A 5,219-nucleotide genomic window follows, 5' to 3' on the forward strand; every position below is an offset into this window, starting at 1 on the left:
ACATAAAGGGACGCAAGAAGTTGCAAAACCAGCGTCACAGACTGATATGATGTATACTGTTATAAGGAGAGCAAGATGTAAGTGTGGTGACCGGCTGTTATCGTGGTGTCATCGAGTGCAGATCTGTCTTAGGTATCACGGCTTAACGTCATTGAAGCCTAGAGAGTGGACAACACGTTCGTCTTACTCAGAGCGGTGTCCGAATTCTACTTTCGACGTTATGCGTGCCACTCTTAATGTGGCCAACTACGATTCGATACAGAATGCACGAAACCTGAAAGACACCCTCACTGATACATAGAGAGTAGCGTTTGTCTGCGGAATAATGGGAGTGTAAGGGTCTGTGACGTTGATGTGGCTGTATGTAGCACTATTAGTCAACGGGGGGGTGGGCGTAGCTCAGATGGTAGAGCGCTCGCTTAATGTGCGAGAGGTACTGGGATCGATACCCAGCGCCTCCAGATTTTTTAACACTCCTACATGCGCACCTTGCCATGCAAGAGGAATAATTCCCAACCAGCAGAGGTGTCTAGGCAGATACAAGCGAACGATTAGCATCCACAATTGGCAAGCGTTCTTTTATTCGTGCGCAGGAAGCACCCACCTCGCACACCTACACTTAACTTAGAAACAGTACAAATGTTCCCATAAGATTCTCAAGCCTACGTCGGAAAGATCTGCCTTGCGCCGAGTTCACGTAAATCCCACTGCACGTTCCCATTCTTTGCGTGCAGTCGTCTGCTACTGGTGTTGCTGGTTGTGACTGCTGATAACAGATGCCGTAGCAATCACTTCATGGAGTGAGTTGAATGTTTTGCGATAGTCTGTCTCTGACAAGCAAGCACAGGTGATATAGGTGCGAACACAGGAAGCTTGCAGCCCCTCGCTGCATGCAGACACAGAGCAGCCACACTAGGAGAGCGGCCTAAGCCGTAGGCGAAATGTGCTCATTCGCTTTGGCGCGACGTCGAACTATAAGTAAGGCTGTCACTAGCGTGAGCGTCGTGTAATGTCGGAAAAGTCGGCTGCATGGGTGATTGCTAAGTTTGGGGAGCGTTTCGCAGTATGATCAGTGCAATGGAGACGCGGAAACTGTTTGTGTCCCAGTGTTTTGCAGTTGGACGACAAGAGTTTTACACAGTAGCAAAGAGCGAGGCACTGAGTTGGCATGAACAATGGAGAGCACAATGGGGCTCGAGATGTGCTTGTTACCTCAGGTGCTGTGTGATTGTCGACAAGGAGTGAAATGGACGAATTTGTGACCGCCCTTTCCATTTAAGACGTGAAAAACAGACGGAATTTGCATTCGTAATACCAGAGTATCGAAACTACTTGGAACTCTTGTGTATATGAACGTGTCCGCGCCTTTGTACTCTGGTACCTTCGCCGCTACAAACCAACCAACCAACGTGTCCGTGCACATCAGAGTCCCAAAGAATGGAGAATAGCCAGGCTTGGTCGTGTGTGCAGCCGTAGCTCAGTTGGCAGATCGTTCGCTTAGCGTGTGAAAGGTCTCGGGTTCAAGCTCCGGCTCCTCCATGTTTTGTGGTCAGTGCATGGTAAGTGTTGGTCGCGGCGAACATAAAGGGACGCAAGAAGTTGCAAAACCAGCGTCACAGACTGATATGATGTATACTGTTATAAGGAGAGCAAGATGTAAGTGTGGTGACCGGCTGTTATCGTGGTGTCATCGAGTGCAGATCTGTCTTAGGTATCACGGCTTAACGTCATTGAAGCCTAGAGAGTGGACAACACGTTCGTCTTACTCAGAGCGGTGTCCGAATTCTACTTTCGACGTTATGCGTGCCACTCTTAATGTGGCCAACTACGATTCGATACAGAATGCACGAAACCTGAAAGACACCCTCACTGATACATAGAGAGTAGTGTTTGTCTGCGGAATAATGGGAGTGTAAGGGTCTGTGACGTTGATGTGGCTGTATGTAGCACTATTAGTCAACGGGGGGGTGGGCGTAGCTCAGATGGTAGAGCGCTCGCTTAATGTGCGAGAGGTACTGGGATCGATACCCAGCGCCTCCAGATTTTTTAACACTCCTACATGCGCACCTTGCCATGCAAGAGGAATAATTCCCAACCAGCAGAGGTGTCTAGGCAGATACAAGCGAACGATTAGCATCCACAATTGGCAAGCGTTCTTTTATTCGTGCGCAGGAAGCACCCACCTCGCACACCTACACTTAACTTAGAAACAGTACAAATGTTCCCATAAGATTCTCAAGCCTACGTCGGAAAGATCTGCCTTGCGCCGAGTTCACGTAAATCCCACTGCACGTTCCCATTCTTTGCGTGCAGTCGGCTGCTACTGGTGTTGCTGGTTGTGACTGCTGATAACAGATGCCGTAGCAATCACTTCATGGAGTGAGTTGAATGTTTTGCGATAGTCTGTCTCTGACAAGCAAGCACAGGTGATATAGGTGCGAACACAGGAAGCTTGCAGCCCCTCGCTGCCTGCAGACACAGAGCAGCCACACTAGGAGAGCGGCCTAAGCCGTAGGCGAAATGTGCTCATTCGCTTTGGCGCGACGTCGAACTATAAGTAAGGCTGTCACTAGCGTGAGCGTTGCGTGAGCGTCGTGTAATGTCGGAAAAGTCGGCTGCATGGGTGATTGCTAAGTTTGGGGAGCGTTTCGCAGTATGATCAGTGCAATGGAGACGCGGAAACTGTTTGTGTCCCAGTGTTTTGCAGTTGGACGACAAGAGTTTTACACAGTAGCAAAGAGCGAGGCACTGAGTTGGCATGAACAATGGAGAGCACAATGGGGCTCGAGATGTGCTTGTTACCTCAGGTGCTGTGTGATTGTCGACAAGGAGTGAAATGGACGAATTTGTGACCGCCCTTTCCATTTAAGACGTGAAAAACAGACGGAATTTGCATTCGTAATACCAGAGTATCGAAACTACTTGGAACTCTTGTGTATATGAACGTGTCCGCGCCTTTGTACTCTGGTACCTTCGCCGCTACAAACCAACCAACCAACGTGTCCGTGCACATCAGAGTCCCAAAGAATGGAGAATAGCCAGGCTTGGTCGTGTGTGCAGCCGTAGCTCAGTTGGCAGATCGTTCGCTTAGCGTGTGAAAGGTCTCGGGTTCAAGCTCCGGCTCCTCCATGTTTTGTGGTCAGTGCATGGTAAGTGTTGGTCGCGGCGAACATAAAGGGACGCAAGAAGTTGCAAAACCAGCGTCACAGACTGATATGATGTATACTGTTATAAGGAGAGCAAGATGTAAGTGTGGTGACCGGCTGTTATCGTGGTGTCATCGAGTGCAGATCTGTCTTAGGTATCACGGCTTAACGTCATTGAAGCCTAGAGAGTGGACAACACGTTCGTCTTACTCAGAGCGGTGTCCGAATTCTACTTTCGACGTTATGCGTGCCACTCTTAATGTGGCCAACTACGATTCGATACAGAATGCACGAAACCTGAAAGACACCCTCACTGATACATAGAGAGTAGTGTTTGTCTGCGGAATAATGGGAGTGTAAGGGTCTGTGACGTTGATGTGGCTGTATGTAGCACTATTAGTCAACGGGGGGGTGGGCGTAGCTCAGATGGTAGAGCGCTCGCTTAATGTGCGAGAGGTACTGGGATCGATACCCAGCGCCTCCAGATTTTTTAACACTCCTACATGCGCACCTTGCCATGCAAGAGGAATAATTCCCAACCAGCAGAGGTGTCTAGGCAGATACAAGCGAACGATTAGCATCCACAATTGGCAAGCGTTCTTTTATTCGTGCGCAGGAAGCACCCACCTCGCACACCTACACTTAACTTAGAAACAGTACAAATGTTCCCATAAGATTCTCAAGCCTACGTCGGAAAGATCTGCCTTGCGCCGAGTTCACGTAAATCCCACTGCACGTTCCCATTCTTTGCGTGCAGTCGGCTGCTACTGGTGTTGCTGGTTGTGACTGCTGATAACAGATGCCGTAGCAATCACTTCATGGAGTGAGTTGAATGTTTTGCGATAGTCTGTCTCTGACAAGCAAGCACAGGTGATATAGGTGCGAACACAGGAAGCTTGCAGCCCCTCGCTGCCTGCAGACACAGAGCAGCCACACTAGGAGAGCGGCCTAAGCCGTAGGCGAAATGTGCTCATTCGCTTTGGCGCGACGTCGAACTATAAGTAAGGCTGTCACTAGCGTGAGCGTTGCGTGAGCGTCGTGTAATGTCGGAAAAGTCGGCTGCATGGGTGATTGCTAAGTTTGGGGAGCGTTTCGCAGTATGATCAGTGCAATGGAGACGCGGAAACTGTTTGTGTCCCAGTGTTTTGCAGTTGGACGACAAGAGTTTTACACAGTAGCAAAGAGCGAGGCACTGAGTTGGCATGAACAATGGAGAGCACAATGGGGCTCGAGATGTGCTTGTTACCTCAGGTGCTGTGTGATTGTCGACAAGGAGTGAAATGGACGAATTTGTGACCGCCCTTTCCATTTAAGACGTGAAAAACAGACGGAATTTGCATTCGTAATACCAGAGTATCGAAACTACTTGGAACTCTTGTGTATATGAACGTGTCCGCGCCTTTGTACTCTGGTACCTTCGCCGCTACAAACCAACCAACCAACGTGTCCGTGCACATCAGAGTCCCAAAGAATGGAGAATAGCCAGGCTTGGTCGTGTGTGCAGCCGTAGCTCAGTTGGCAGATCGTTCGCTTAGCGTGTGAAAGGTCTCGGGTTCAAGCTCCGGCTCCTCCATGTTTTGTGGTCAGTGCATGGTAAGTGTTGGTCGCGGCGAACATAAAGGGACGCAAGAAGTTGCAAAACCAGCGTCACAGACTGATATGATGTATACTGTTATAAGGAGAGCAAGATGTAAGTGTGGTGACCGGCTGTTATCGTGGTGTCATCGAGTGCAGATCTGTCTTAGGTATCACGGCTTAACGTCATTGAAGCCTAGAGAGTGGACAACACGTTCGTCTTACTCAGAGCGGTGTCCGAATTCTACTTTCGACGTTATGCGTGCCACTCTTAATGTGGCCAACTACGATTCGATACAGAATGCACGAAACCTGAAAGACACCCTCACTGATACATAGAGAGTAGTGTTTGTCTGCGGAATAATGGGAGTGTAAGGGTCTGTGACGTTGATGTGGCTGTATGTAGCACTATTAGTCAACGGGGGGTGGGCGTAGCTCAGATGGTAGAGCGCTCGCTTAATGTGCGAGAGGTACTGGGATCGATACCCAGCGCCTCCA

At 49.5% G+C, this 5,219-nt stretch overlaps 4 non-coding genes across 4 annotated transcripts; all 4 read left to right on the forward strand.

The window, feature by feature from the left end:
• The first annotated feature begins 387 nt into the window (after window positions 1-387).
• Window positions 388-461, forward strand: Trnai-aau (transfer RNA isoleucine (anticodon AAU)). Its single transcript has one exon. It is a non-coding gene; the product is annotated as a tRNA-Ile (tRNA).
• Window positions 462-1,966: 1,505 nt separating this feature from the next.
• Trnai-aau (transfer RNA isoleucine (anticodon AAU)) lies at window positions 1,967-2,040 on the forward strand. Its single transcript has one exon. It is a non-coding gene; the product is annotated as a tRNA-Ile (tRNA).
• Window positions 2,041-3,556: 1,516 nt separating this feature from the next.
• On the forward strand, window positions 3,557-3,630 carry Trnai-aau (transfer RNA isoleucine (anticodon AAU)). Its single transcript has one exon. It is a non-coding gene; the product is annotated as a tRNA-Ile (tRNA).
• A 1,515-nt stretch (window positions 3,631-5,145) lies between these two features.
• On the forward strand, window positions 5,146-5,219 carry Trnai-aau (transfer RNA isoleucine (anticodon AAU)). The gene has a single exon. It is a non-coding gene; the product is annotated as a tRNA-Ile (tRNA).

The sequence above is a fragment of the Schistocerca gregaria genome, unplaced genomic scaffold (assembly GCF_023897955.1).
Source record: "Schistocerca gregaria isolate iqSchGreg1 unplaced genomic scaffold, iqSchGreg1.2 ptg000156l, whole genome shotgun sequence".
In the NCBI taxonomy this organism is placed as follows: Eukaryota; Metazoa; Arthropoda; class Insecta; order Orthoptera; family Acrididae; genus Schistocerca; species Schistocerca gregaria.